The sequence below is a fragment of the Podarcis pityusensis genome (genome assembly GCF_964106645.2).
Source record: "Podarcis pityusensis genome assembly, chromosome: 6".
Lineage (NCBI taxonomy): Eukaryota > Metazoa > Chordata > Lepidosauria > Squamata > Lacertidae > Podarcis > Podarcis pityusensis.
The window spans coordinates 18,210,464-18,225,820 of NC_138030.1; the positions used below are offsets into that span (position 1 = coordinate 18,210,464).

General features: G+C 45.3%; 1 protein-coding gene across 5 annotated transcripts in view; it reads left to right on the forward strand.

The window, feature by feature from the left end:
- Positions 1 to 8,389: 8,389 nt before the first annotated feature.
- Positions 8,390 to 15,357, forward strand: part of ADNP (activity dependent neuroprotector homeobox) — a 47,710-nt gene continuing 40,742 nt past the window's right edge. For 2 of the 5 annotated variants that reach the window (XM_081011045.1, XM_081011046.1), the window contains exons 1-2: positions 8,390 to 9,075; positions 11,294 to 11,404. The gene's annotated coding sequence lies outside the window, so the exon portion shown is untranslated. The remainder of the gene's footprint in view (positions 9,076 to 11,293; positions 11,405 to 15,357) is intronic. The other 3 variants (XM_081011043.1, XM_081011044.1, XM_081011050.1) reach the window with 2 other exon arrangements.

Here is a 15,357-nt window from a genome sequence, read left to right on the forward strand (position 1 = left end):
GTGATGAAATGGAGAGTGTATTAGATTTAGGCCTCAATTCAGCTGTCTGCTTCAGCCAATTACAACAGAAAGTCTTCCTGGGCAAGTGACCCTAACTCAGACTCTTGTGTTTGCTTTGATGTCCATATGCTCTTCCTGCACATGCAGGAACAGCATATGCACATTTCATTTCAGTCGAGGGACATCTATTCATTTCAATTCATTTTAGTCAAGGGACATCTATGTAGAACGGAAGAAAAAGGCACGGATATGCATTCTCCATTGAAACAAACAAGGAATATTTTGCAGTCAGGGAAGAACTCACAAGGAAACGCTAGTTTGGGCTGTTTTACTCCAAGCTTCAACTCCCTGTGGGTACAATGGAAGCAACAGCCATCTCTCCCAGGGATTGTCTCAAAGCCCATGAAACCACCATCGTTTCCTTCATAGAATCATAGAATCATAGAGTTGGAAGAGACCACAAGGGCCATCGAGTCCAACCCCCTGCCAAGCAGGAAACACCATCAGAGCACTCCTGACATATGGTTGTCAAGCCTCTGCTTAAAGACCTCCAAAGAAGGAGACTCCACCACACTCCTTGGCAGCAAATTCCACTGTCAAACAGCTCTTACTGTCAGGAGGTTCTTCCTAATGTTTAGGTGGAATCTTCTTTCTTGTAGTTTGGATCCATTGCTCCGTGTCCGCTTCTCTGGAGCAGCAGAAAACAACCTTTCTCCCTCCTCTATGTGACATCCTTTTATATATTTGAACATGGCTATCATATCACCCCTTAACCTCCTCTTCTCCAGGCTAAACATGCCCAGCTCCCTTAGCCATTCCTCATAAGGCATCGTTTCCAGGCCTTTGACCATTTTGGTTGCCCTCCCCTGGACACGTTCCAGTTTGTCAGTGTCCTTCTTGAACTCCATGCAGGCGTAGCAGTGTCCTTCTTGAACTCCATGCAGTACGGTACATCGTCAAGCTATGAAATTCACTCCCTCAGTGATGGCATTAACTTGGATGGCTTTAAAAGAGGATTAGAGGAATCCATGGAGAAGGCTAGCTGGCCATTCCTTTTCCCCTCCACAGCTGGAGGCAGCACAGGAAGGGAGAGTTGTTCTTGTGCTCCCATTCTGCTCTCTGGTTTCCCACAGGCATCTGTGAGAACGGGATGCTGGACAAGGTGGGCCATTGGGATATCTAAGTAAGGAAAGGCAGAAAGAACATATGACGTGTAGAATGCTTTGCCATCTTTAACTTTGCAGCATGCTGGTGAAGGAGGGTTCGTACCTGGCATAATCTCAGGACTGCATGGAGCCACCGGGCTTGCAACCGAGGCAGCTAAATGGTACAAATGGAAGCAGTTGCAGATAGGGCTCTAGAAGGCAGTAGTTCACACACATGGTACCACAATGTGAGCGTGGTCCATCTGCAGTCAAATACTCACAAGGTAATACTCCTGCAGGGGCCAACAGTTCAAATGTCATCTCAGCCACATAACTCAATAGGTGGCCTTAGACATGGACGGGGCCAGGGCAGGGTGCAGGAGCAGCTGCCCCCGCCTAAATCAAGTACAGTGGTACCTCGGGTTACAGACGCTTCAGGTTACAGACTCCGCTAACCCAGAAATAGTACCTCAAGTTAAGAACTTTGCTTCAGGATGAGAACAGAAATCGTGCGGTGGCAGCGGGAGGCCCCATTAGCTAAAGTGGTGCTTCAGGTTAAGAACAGTTTCAGGTTAAGAATGGACGTCTGGAACGAATTAAGTACTTAACCCGAGGTACCACTATAAACAAATAACAATACTTAACTCAAAGTAGAAATAATCAGAATATTTGAAATTGAAACATTCACTGAGGTCATTTGTGAGATATTTGAAGGCAGGCCTGTTTAGGAAAATTTTTAATGTTTGAAGTTTTATTGTTTTAGTGTTCTGTTGGGAGCATCTCAGAGTGGCTGGGGAAACCCTGCCAGATGGGCAGGGTATAAATATTATTATTAATATTATTATTACTTGGATGATGTTGCGGTGCATTCTAGCGATGCAACTGACAACCTGACTGAGCAATAGGTGTGGCTTCGTGTCAGAGGTAGCTCGGTTCTGGAACAGGTCAGGTGGGTGTCCTGCCCACCCCCCCACCCCCGCTAAATCCTGGCTACGCCCATGGCCTTAGACAAACCATTATATATACTTAGCATACCTCCTAGGTAGGGACAATAATGGTCCTGGCATAACAGTTGGGGCTGTTGCAGTAATGATTGGTACAATTATCCATGAAGCACCTTGAACCCTTGAAATGCTTGTCTAAACAAAGCTATTATTCATAACATATATTTGGAGTACTACTGATGGATTGTGACTGGCAGTACATGTGTGGACTGGTGGGAAGGCCCACAGGCTGTTCAAATCCTTGGCCATGTATTCGACATGTACTCTGAGCACAGATATGCTTTGCACATACTGGATGTTGTCCCTATGGATGGAAGCCAGACCACCCAATCTCAGAGGCAGTGAGCAGGTTCTTGCCTCACTGAAACACTCTCCCTAGGTGCAGCACTTTAAATCTCCCCCATAGGAGTAATTCCCATTAATCTTTCCACCGTTTCCCTTTCTTTTCTCCGTAACAGCGCTTTATTCTTCATCCCTTCCACAGGGTTGTGATCTTTTTTCCCCAGCCTTCCCCATTCTGGCGCCATCCAGATTCCGTGGACCACAACTCCCACTAATCCCTGTCCATTTGGGCTGATCCGGCTAATGCTCACTGGAGTTCTAGTCCAGAAATCTGGAGGTTAACGAAATGGCAACCAAAATGAGCAAGGTGGAAGCAATTCATCCATGACAAAACATTGAAGCATTTGGGATTTTTTTCATTTAAAGGAAAGGCAAGTAAGAGGCGACATGATAGAAGTTTACAAAACTATACATGGAATGGAGGAAGTGGATGGAGAAAAAGCTTTTCTCCCTCTGTCATAATTCTAGGACTCATGCACATCCGATAAAACTGAATTTTGGAAGGTTCCGGACAGATTTTTAAAATTATTCGTTCTATTGCAGAGTTAAACTATGGAACCCGCTCCTGCAGGAGGCAGTGTTGGCCAACAACTTGGATGGCTTTAAAAGAAGATTGGACAGATTTATGGAGGATGAGGCTAACTGTGACTCCTAGTCATGACGGTTATGTTCTGTCTTCACTGTCACAGGCATGACTCTGAATTCCAGTTGCTGGAAGCTGCATGTGGGCAGTGCGCTCTTGTGTTCATGTCCAATTTGCAGGCTTCTCACGGGCATCTGGTTGACCACTGTGAGAGAAGGATGCTGGACTACAGGTAGATGGGCTATTGGCCTGATCCAGTAGGCTTGTCTTATGTTCTTAGGATGAAAGAAAGGCTTTGGTGTTTTAGTTTTTGTACAATGCTTGGGAATTTTAAGAACAAGGATAAATAAAAGTAAGGGTATAGTTAAGAGAAAGGGTGGCTCCACATTTAAGAAGGCGTTTGTCAACCTTATCTGCCAATGTCAGTGGGTCCTCCCAGCATCAGGCTCACGACCGCCATTTTAAATTTGCCACAACATCCTGGAGAGTGCAGTTTAGTCTCTCTTGGGCACAGTCAGAAATCAAGATGGCGGGTCCTGCTGTTCTCTCTCTCTCTATATATATATATACACACACATTTTTATTGATTTTTTTAACATATCAGTTCCAACAGTCATACAACATATCTTCTCATACTTCTCAACATATCTTATCTTATACAATGTTTTAGACTTCCGACAACACCTCTGATGATTTTCCGTTCTTTATCACTTATTCTGCATTTCTTAATTTCTATATTGCATTTAATTGTCCTTAACCAATAATTCTTTTCATAGTCTTTCTTGTAGTGTTTCAGATAATCCACTTTACAAAACTTCTTGCAGTCCTACTAGCGTAATCTGTTCATCACAATTACTTTTCAAATAGTTCATATATTTACTCCAGTCCTCTAAGAATCTCTGATCCCGCAGGTTTCGAATCCTTCCTGTTAATTTATCTAATTCTGCATAGTCTAGGTGGGTCCTGCTGTTCAAAGTGCTGGGCGCTGATACCAGGCCTGCTTAGGAACATTATTGGGGAGGAAGGAAAATCTGCCCTCCATCCCCTAGTGTTTCTTCTGTCCAAGCAACTTCCCCCGCCACCCCAACACTTTGTTCCACATTGCAACCCATTTATAGTAATATCTGCACGGTCCCCTCTGGTAGACTGAGATAAAAATGCTGGGATAATGAAATGATATACTAATAACTTTCCTTCATATAGGTAACCATATTATAATTAATCACATATATTAAGGATAATGATGATGCTTACCAGTACAGTGGTGCTAATGGCATGCTGTATATAAACACCTGCTATACAGCCACAACAGCAGCATCAAGTGGTATGATGGAACTCTGTTATTATTTTATTTATTAATTAAATGGTTATACTGCCCTTCATCCAAAAATCTCAGGGTGGTTCATAACATAAAAATACAAAATAAAACCAAAAAGTACACAATGGAAACAAGAACAAATCAAACCAATACTTCTCCCCCTTCACAAACACATTTAAAAGATATCAAGATTCACAAGACAGAGAAACTAGTAGGAGAACACTTCAATCTCCCAGGACATTCTATACAAGATCTCATAGTAGCTGTCTTATTACAAAAGAATTTCAGAAATAGAGTGGAAAGAGAAGTTGCTGAGTTGCAACTTATTACCAAACTTAAAACCATGGAGAGACCTGGTCTGAATAGAGACAATGGATTCTTATCTCATTATACATGATAAAGCTATTTTTAGCCATCTCACCCATTGCTTTTTCCTGTAAGACCAATTGCAGCCGTTAACAGTCGCCAACAGGTTTACCATACCTATCAGCCAATCACCCATTCCCACCACCCTTCTGAGTAATACCCATCCCCACCCTCTCACTATATATAAGGGTCTGGTGACTTCTGTTTCAGTGTATCTGAAGAAGTGTGCATGCACATGAAAGCTCATACCAATACAGTGGTACCTCGGGATAAGAACTTAATTCGTTCTGGAGGTCTGTTCTTAACCTGAAACTGTTCTTAACCTGAGGTACCACTTTAGCTAATGGGGCCTCCCATTGCCACCACGCCGCCAGAGCACGATTTCTGTTCTCATCCTGAAGCAAAGTTATTAACCCGAGGTACTATTTCTGGGTTAGCAGACCCTGTAACCTGAAGCGTCTGTAACCCGAAGTATCACTGTAACTAACTTAGTTGGTCTCTAAGGTGCTACTGGAAGGAATTTTTTATTTTATTTTATTTTATTTCGACATTTAAAAGGACATAGACTATTACATCAGGCAAAGGCCTAGTTGAAGAGGAAAGTTTTCACCCGGCACCTAGAGGTGTGTAATAAAGGTGCCATATTAACCTCCCCCAGAAGAGCATTCCACAAATGTAGAGCAACTGCAGAAAAGCCTCATATGATGATTGCAGGGTCTGGATAGGTTCATATGGGGAGAGGCAGTCCTTGAGGTATTGCGGTCCTGAGCGGTTTAAAGCAGTTTAGAGCCAGTGTGGTGTAGTGGTTAAGAGCGGTAGACTCGTAATCTGGTGAACCGGGTTCGCGTCTCCACTCCTCCACATGCAGCTGCTGGGTGACCTTGGGCCAGTCACACTTCTCTGAAGTCTCTCTGCCCCACTCACCTCACAGAGTATTTGTTGTGGGGGAGGAAGGGAAAGGAGAACGTTAGCCGCTTTGAGACTCCTTCGGGTAGTGATAAAGCGGGATATCAAATCCAAACTCTTCTTCTTTATAGCTCAAAACCAGCACTTTGAATTGGGCCCGGAAACTAATTGGCAGCCAGTGCAGTTGTGCCAAGACTGGCATCATATGCTTAAACGGTCTTGCCCTAGTGAGCAACCTCACTGTCAAATTCTGCACCAGCTGAAATTCCCGAACTGTCTCCAAAGGCAGCCCTACATGTAATACTTTGCAGTAATCTAACCTAGAGATTACCATAGCCAAGATCACCAAAGTTAGCCTAAGCCTGCCCAGATAGGGGCACAGCTAGGCCACCAGCTGAAGGTGATGGAAGGCACTCTGTGCCACAGAGGCTACCTGAGCCTCAAGCGACAGCAAAGGATTCAGAAGTACCCTCAAGCTACGTACCTGCTCCTTCAGAGGAAGTGCAAATCTATCAAGAGCAGGCAATCTCCCATCCATCCAGTCTAGGGAACCATCCACTAACATTGCCTCAGTCTATGCCAAAGCAGTTTATGTGCCAAACTGGGCCTAAAACCTAATTGTTCTGCTCATATTATTGCTACTGTTGTGTGTGGCTAGTATTTTCACCTCTTGAGCCACGCTGTGGTGCATGCTTGACATAATTGCATGTACAGTGCAATTACGTCACAGTTGCACTGTCCTATATAGTTAGTAATCAGACCGTTACTGCTATTATATGGTTAGGCTAGCTGTATGCAATGTATGGTTGCAGCTGCATTACCCCAGGCACATCTGCCAGCATAGTGAGGGGCTACTAAAGCAGTAGTCACTAATAATAATACCTTTATTGTCAATGTACAACCTTTGTACAATGAAATTAGCTTGCATTATCTGCACCATTGCAGCTTTTAAAAAATTGTGAGTTGAAATGTCCTTAGAATGGCTTCCCCTGTGATGTTTGGTCTCTAATTCGGTGATACTGAGCGTTACTGTCAAGGAGTCACCAAAGATTGGCCCAAAACAGTTTGCTGCACTCAACGTAATTGTATTACCTGATGCTACAGGCGTGCCACAAGATCTCTCGCAGTGTTCAAGAAAATGCTGAGGTGCATCTCTGAGATTATGCACTCCTGCCACAATACCACAGCTTAGGTTGCTTGTGTAGTCTTAGAATTATAAAATTGGAAGGGTACTGTGGAGGTTATCTAGCACAACCCCCTCCTTAATGCAGGATGTAACCATAACATCGCTGATAGATGGTTGTCCTGCCTTTGCTTAAATACCTCCAGAGACAAAAAACAAACAAACCACCATCTCCAGAGAAAGCCTTTCCACTGTCAAATACAGTGGTACCTCAGGTTAAGTACTTAATTCGTTCTGGAGGTCCGTTCTTAACCTGAAGCACCACTTTAGCTAATGGGGCCTCCTGCTGCTGCCGCCGCCACTACACGATTTCTGTCCTCATCCTGAGGTAAAGTTCTTAATCCGAGGTACTATTTCTGGGTTAGCGGAGTCTGAAACCTGAAGCGTATGTAACCTGAAGCGTATGTAACCCGAGGTACCATTGTAGTTCATACCGACTTGAAGTTTCTCCTAAGGTTTAGCTGAAATATGGTTCTCTGCAATTTTCACCCATTGGTTCTAGTCCTGCCTTGTGGAGCAACTGAGAACAAGTCTTCCTCAACCTACACAACAGCCCTTTAGATACCTATCGTGTCTGTACTTAAAATTATCTTCTCTATGTTAAACATACTCAGCTTTTTCAATGGCTCCTCATAGGACCTGAATTCCTGACCTGTTAATTGTCTTTGTTGGCCTCATCTGGACATACTCCAGTTTGCAAACCTCCTTCTTACAATGCCGTGTCTAGAAATGGACAGAGTACCTTTGACAGGGCCTGACCACTGCATAATGGAGTGTAATTATTACTGCTCACGCTTTGCATCTGTTAATGCAGCCTTAAGAATGTATTAGCTTTTTTAGCAGATGTACCATATTGGTGGCTCGTGTTCACTTTGCTATCAGCTGCAACATCTTGATCCTCTTTTCACATGCACCCGATACTGCATTCTGTATTTTTATTTTATTTTAGGTAATGTAAATGCTTAGTAGCCCATGCCAATGAAATAAAGGCCTGTCCAACAAAAAAACACCACCGGTATGCTGTTAATGCCACTGTGATGTTCAGCAGTTCACCCATTCTCTCTTGATGGTGCGTCAATGGTACCATGCCACATGCTGATGGGTGATCACCATTGTGCGGGAACAAATCTGGCTGTGTGTTACTGGGAGGTGTGAGGCACACTACTGGTGGCTCACAACACAAAAGGCTTCTGCTGCATTATTCCAAGAGCAGCCGCCAGACTGTGGCACAAGGATGCCTCTGCTACCCTCTGCTCCTCACACTCGCTCTTGCACTAGTGCAAAGGCGTGTGACCAGCAGCTTAGCGGCACGAGGTGTCAGGATGCTCGCTCACGTGGCGGGCTCACTCCCGAGTCACGTGGCCGCGGGCTCATTCCGGGCTCTTCCCCCTCCCGCGCGCCACCTCTTCCCCGGCGTGGTGACCCCCTTCCCCTCCTCCCCTCAGGGAAGGATGTAGTGCCGGCTGGGGGCGGCGGAGGGATAAGCGGGCGGCTCCGCGTTCCTCTCTCTCCGGCCCCAGCCGCAGGGCGCGGCGCCTCCTAGCGGAGCCGGGGCAGATCCCGCCGCCGGCTGCCTTTCTCGCGAGAATCCCCCCACTCTGACGGGGTTATGTAACCCGCTCCCCTCACCCACCCACCTACTTTTTTAAAGGGCCCGCTTCTCCTCACGCCGGGAGGGGAGGCGCGACTGAGGGGAAAAAAAAAAAAGCAAGTCCCATTGCCGGGGTCCGGCCTCCTCCCGGCTCAATGCCCCTCACAGGAAGGGGGGGGCGTGTGCGCCCGTGCCCGCGAGTCCCCCTCCTCTCCGGCCGGACAATGAGTCCCATATGCTAATGAGCGCCTCGCGTCACTTCCGCTCTTTCTCGGCCGCCATCTTGGCCAGGGCAGGTTCTGGGCAGGAGGGACCCGGCTGTATTGTCTGCAGGGCGCCTAGGGAGCCCCCCCTCCCCTTCCCCGCGGCCCGGAGCCCGACGCCCCTCGCCCCGGTGACGGAGCCGCTGCCGCCTCCCCCTCATCCCCGCTGAGGGCCCAGCCCCCGCCCTGCCCCCCGCGCAGCCGGCCCCCCCCGGCGCAGCCCGCCATCCAGCCCCCTTTGTCTCCCCCGCACCGCCGGGTCCGCTGCCCGCCCGCCCGCCCTGCCGGGAGCCGCTAACAGGAGCAGCAGCGCCGCCGCCGCCGGGGGAAAGAGCGCCCGCCGCTGCTGAGGAGGGAGCGCGAGACCCAGCCAGGTAGGTGCCTGAGCGCGCGCGGGAGCCCCGCGCAACCCTCCCTCCCTTCCCTCGCCCTCCCTTCGCCGCCGCCGCCGCCGCCTGCTTTCTTTCTCCTCCTCCTCCGGTGCAGCCGGGCCCGGCGGCCTCCGATGCTCGCATCTTTGCACATGCCGCTAAGAAGCACTCGCTCCCGGTCCCTCCCTCCTTTCTTCCTCCTCCTCCTCCTCTTCATCTCCAACCGTCCGAGGCCGGGTTGTAAGGCGCGGGAGGACGCCTCCGTAGCCGGCTTTCCTCTCCCTTGCTTGCCTTAACTCCGGGCGCCTCTCCGTTTGCATCGCGCTCTCTCGCTTTCTCCCCCCCCCCCACCTCCCGTTCCTTGCAGGGAGGCGGCACATGGATGTTGCGCCCGACCGCGATTGCATGGGCTGCATCGTGGACCGATGAAGGAGGGAACGAACGAACGAGCCGGGCGGGCGTGGGGGGGGGGGTGGGCAAGAGGATGGCGAATGCAGCCCGTCCGCTCCGGCATGCATGCTCGGAGATTCGCCTTTTCCTCCAGCATGTGCGCTGGAAGGAGAGGAGGTGCGCGGGGGGGGGGGGAAGGAGGGGAAGCGAGGAAAGCCCCCTTACGACTGCAGAGTTGGCGCTGGAAATTTAGAGCAGGCTGCGGTGCAATGAATGGAGAACGGCCGCCTCCTCTGCGACCCCCCCTCCCTTTCCTACTTAGAGGTGTCGGGTGTACTGGAAAAGGCGGGATTCGTAGCTGTAGCAGAGTAGCAGCTCCAAGCGAGTAACAGGCACCCATCCACCCCCGTAACTCTTGTTTACTGCATCCATCCCGCGCAGTAGTTCTTCTAACCTATATTTCAGACAAAGAAGAGGGAAAAGGAGGTTGCCTTCTGCTTCTGTCGCAGACAAACACCACCACCAGGCACTTTTCCCTCTAACGTGCCTTTCTACTCCGGTGTTGTGACTATTTATGTATTTGTCCGTCTCCCCCATCCCCAGTTCAGTTTTACTTAGGCGTGTGCGTAATCAGCGCGTGGCTTCATGTTAAAACTACCGTTGCTTGGGGTTTGTGGCCATCGAAGGAAAAAAATACCAGCCCCCACCCAAACTGCACCGCAGCCAAGTCGGTGGAATGGAGAAATGAGCATGCAAGTCAGTAGGGGGCGCATTCTTTTAACTGGGTAAGGCTGCTGCAGAGAGGGGGGGGAGGGCCCCAGATGCACGGAATGGAGTTGCCACACAGCGCCTTCTATAGGCCTGGGAAAATGGGCCTATCACTGCAGGCTCAGTTGCTCTGACAGCACAGGCAAAGATTTAAGAGAGCAGAGAGCATTGATTTTAAAGAATCTGGCCACTTCCATCTGCTTTCCTGGAAAACGATGACCAAGTGTCATCCTGATGTGGTACCTAAATTCTCTGCCGTTCTTGATGCACCTTACCTCCCTGAAGCTTTTGCTAAAAGTAATGGAGGTTGATTGTGTCTGTGCCACTGAAGCAGCCGGATGGTAGTTAAGAAGTTGCTTCCCAAAATCAAGGTGGTGATTTAAAGGAAGGGACGTAACTACAATGCAGTGAGGATGCTTTAAGCCTTTTCTAGGTTTAACATTAAACTTTGTTCCAGGTTTGAACATAAAACTTCATGATGAGTAAAGGAACTACACTTCAACTCATTTGTGATTGGGGATGCAATGTATATTATTTACTTGCATGGCTGTTTCTTGTGTGGTGCAGTTCATGATAATAGAGATTGTTAGGAATTTCCAAATATGCATTGCCTTTCCTCAGGCACTGTTTCTTGTTGAAGAAGTATTGCAGATATCTGTGACAATTAGGAGATAAAAACTCGAGTTCTTGGGGAAAACAAACAACTCCTACAAGTTCATCCTGTGGCACCTGCCAATTTTATTCTCAGAATTTCAATGTTTAGTGGAGGCAATGTGTCAGATAAAGAAAAATGTCACATGTGCAGTATGGTGTGACCTACATTTACATTATTATCTCCCTTCCTGATGTCATGCTTTGTGTTGTAAGAGTACCAAATTCAGGTTTTTGTCCCAGGATCTCAAACACCACTTCCTTCACCTGGACAAAAGTGGTTCTGTGTGCTCTGGTGATAGATGCTAAAATGAACTGAGAACTAGGCAGAAGCTTTAAAAGCTTATTTAAAAGATAGCTGCTTAAAAAGCAAGACCAAAAAAAGTCTACTAACGTTTTGTGTTTGTTCTAGAGTGTTTTGATGGGAACTGGAAGCAGTTGGATAGCAACCGATCAACACATTTATTGCAATGTGCAATGAAGCCAGAGCATCCTAGAAAAATGAAAGAACCATAGCTTCCAAGTATGTCTGGTTGAGGTTGCTTCCTTGAACTATGGTTGTTTAAAGAGTTGACAGTGTTTTCAGTGTCAAGAGTATAAACACCTGTCAGGAAAGATGTGCATTTTATCACAGTTAATGTACTCTGCAGTTAAAAGAAATACTGTATTGAACTTAATTCATACAATATCCACCACACTTGTATGATTCTGCAGGAATTCATCCTACTTAATATTTTCTTACATGTGCTTTCCCCCCTTAATGTAGAGAAACATTTTCATTCCTTTTCTGCTTGATTTTTTTTAAGATTTAGAAAGTTTCAGCTGTGATAAATATGCCAACTGTAAATTTGACATATTTGCTTGCTGGAATATTTTGGACAACTGTTCTACTCCAGTGGTTTAGTAACCGATAAGGAATCATTCTGATAGGTCATGAAATCCACTTTGAGTTGGTATGATTCAATTTAGACTCTATTCCCCCCCCCAAACACTTTCATACATGTTTAAAATTACAAATGTTGGAAATCCCAGGAGAGATTATACTACATAGCCTAGTTCTGTATTGCATGATGCTACTGTGATGTCTAATAAACGAAATGCTAAAACCATTTTACTTGAGTTTCAGCATGTAGTGTCTTGAATCCTATTCTACATGCAGAAAACTACTCAGCTACAGCTTATTTTAAAGTCAAGTGTTGTCGGTTAGTAATGGCAGAAAGTAGAAAATGTGTCATGAAGCACACATTTTTTGCAGGTTTTGTAATTTTAAACAAATTAGAGTGGTGTCATCAAGAAAAAAAATAAATGCACAGGAATTCAGAAAGAGTTATTGACCGTTGCTGCAGAAAGCCCCATCCCCAGGTAAAACGCAAATATTTTGAACTTCCCAAAGTGTAGGAGATGAAAAAAACAAAGATGAATTTTCTTGTAGTGCTCTCATTTGATGCAGAAAGTTCTGTAATCGTTGGAAAAGGATTGGGCATTGTGTGTGTGTGTGTGAAACACTTTCATAAACAAGGACTTCGTTGGCTCCTTGCAACATCAGTCACCTGGAATGGGATGGGGAGCACACATTTCTGTTCTCAACTCTTAATTGTAATTTGAGATGGGCAGGCAGAGCCCTACATTGCCTACATTTAGTGCAAAGCAATACTTGAACATTTCAGATAGTTGTGAATGAAATATGCACATCTCAGTGCTCTGGGCAGTGGCTTTGAGATATTTAAGATACAGTACTTTTAACTGGAATAGTTAAAAAGATTTGGATTGAAACTTGCAGTGTTTGTATGTCAGTTTGGTAAAAATCCTGGGTACAGCCTTGTTTTATGATGCAGGCTGCTGGTGGCAAAGTTTAGAGCAGTGTACATCTTTTTCTTGCACAAGGCTGTGGATGCAATTCCTTGTTTCTCCAGTTGAAGAATCTTCTGCATCGGAGCAGGGAAATACCTCTGCCTGAGACATTAAGTGTTATTACCCATTGTAGTGGGATGCATAGTCAAGCAGATCTGACTTGTAAAATTTAGCATTGTTTTATTCTTATTCGATGGATTGTAAATGGACATTAAGACCAAAGCAGAAAAAAATCAGTATCAGGTTTGAAGATCTGCTGTCAGGCTGCAGTTACACTTACCTGGGGGACTCAGTAAGACTTGCATCTAAGTAAACATGAATAGGATTGTGCTGCAATTCACTTGAAAGGCCAAAATTAGAAGTACATTAAACATTTTACTTGAACTGTATACATGACAGAGCACCTGATTTTTTGCCAGTACACTCCAGCAAGTGAAGACATTTATCCCATTCAAAAGTTTATCATGAGGGTTGAAGGACCCTCTGGTACAAAATAGGATATGATGTAGAGGGCTGCAATTAGTATGGGGTTTGGTGAAAATTGTGTGTTTTGCCTTAAAGTTATTCTGATAGTAGGCCACCACTGAATGCAACCTCATGCTTCCCTGAAGTAAGCCACTGTCAGTAAATAACTTTATATGGTCAGATCGGCGTAGTTATCAAATGATATTTGGTGTTTATATACTTTGCTTTTAGCTTCCATATCTGAAAATAATCTATCCATATTTATTAAACAGAAAAAGCTGCAGAATGGAATTGTATTGTAATTTCAAAATAATTAAACAAGTATTAAGCAGTATGAAAGTGTGATCATGTACTGTACACAGTTACTTGTTAGTCTTCTTGAATTTACTGGGATTTGCTCAGTCATGTGTCCAAGCCAGTGTGCTTGAAGCCCTGAAGATTTGCACTGTACTTTAAAAGGGAGAAAGGCAGAGAGTATTGAAACTAATCAGCTATGTGTGAGTGAATGTCTTACGCTTTAGCTTGTTCCGTTTTCTTTGTCTTTTTCAATAACCTTTTTACTGTCCATGTGCCTGTCTTCATCTGTTCCTCTCCTGTTTGATTCTTGATCTATATTTTTCTTTGTTGTTGTCACCACGGGACATAAAAACACAAAACAACATTTGTTGGATCCAACTGTCCATTCCATTATCCTGTTTGCAATAATACTTGCTTATGGGTGCTTATAAGAAACAGCCACAACTTGGTCCAAGAGGGGAATATACTGTATTATTGCTTGCTTGTTCAGGGGTGCATGTGCAATGTTCCTGTCTGACCTGATCATCCAAGCTTTGTTTTGCTGGAGAGTTTGAATGCTTGCTCTCTACAGTACTCCTCTCCTCACATACCCAGTTGCCGGAGTTCCTTGTTTGTTAAATAAGTTACCCCATGCAACTGGCTGAAGCACTCCCTAAGAGAAAATTTGCAACTCATGATCAGTTCAGACATCATGGGAAAATTGGTTTAACAAACCAGGAAGTGTCTTCTATAGCCAAGGGGTGGGGAGAGAAAGGAAGTGCTTGAGGTCATCAGTTATTCCTGCTTCAGTAAACCATAGTTTGGACTGGGAATTTTGCATCAGACCTAGCCAAGGGACTTGATAGCATAAAGGCCAGGGATACACAGAGGAATGCGTACCGTAACTCTTTCATTGTGATTTTCCCCTGGTTAGATTTCTGAAGTCAGACATCTTGTAGCTCCCAAGTTACATTGGTCATTACTATGCTGTGAAAAGTATGCCTACTTTTCTTAAGTTCACTGCAGTATTAGACACCCTTATTAGGTACCTCATAGTTTCTAGGTTTTGCATTTGTCCTTGGTACCCACAACTTAGCAGTAGGGAAATAACATACAGTAGTACCTCGGGTTAAGTACTTAATTCGTTCTGGAGGTCTGTTCTTAACCGAAACTGTTCTTAATCTGAAGCACCACTTTAGCTAATGGGGCCTCCCGCTGCTGCTGCTGCTGCGCCGCTGGAGCACGATTTCTGTTTTCATCCTGAAGCAAAGTTCTTAACCCGAGGTACTATTTCTGGGTTAGCGGAGTCTGTAACCTGAAGCGTATGTAATCCGAGGTATCACTGTGCAATTGATGGTCTAACATTTAGGGTTTTCCCTCCGGCATTTCTACTCTAATTTTTCATATGAAATAGTGGCTCCATAATGCTTTGTTTTATTTTTCTTCTACTTGTTCTTACACCCTCTCTTCTGCTGTCATAAATCATTACAGTACTATACTAGGTACCGTATGCCCTATTGATATACATAGAAACATTGATGTGTTCTGAATTGTTTCCGGTTCCTTTCTTGTTAGAAATACTGTGTTAGGATAAAGTGGCTTTAAGCGGTGATTACAGCCAAAATAAGTACTTTGTATAAGACAGATGTCTCAGTAGTTATTAGCCATTTATAGCTAAATGATAGCAAATGTCAGGGGCAAATAGAGGATGGACATTGTTTTCATGCCCTGCTTGTGTGTTTACAGGGATGTATGTCTGACCACTATCAGGAATAGAATACTGGAGATAGATAGATCTTTAGTCTGTCAGCAAGATACTGAAACATTTCCTTCATGGAAGTGAATGAAAACAACCTTTAATTTCCAACACTGGGCAAAAATTTG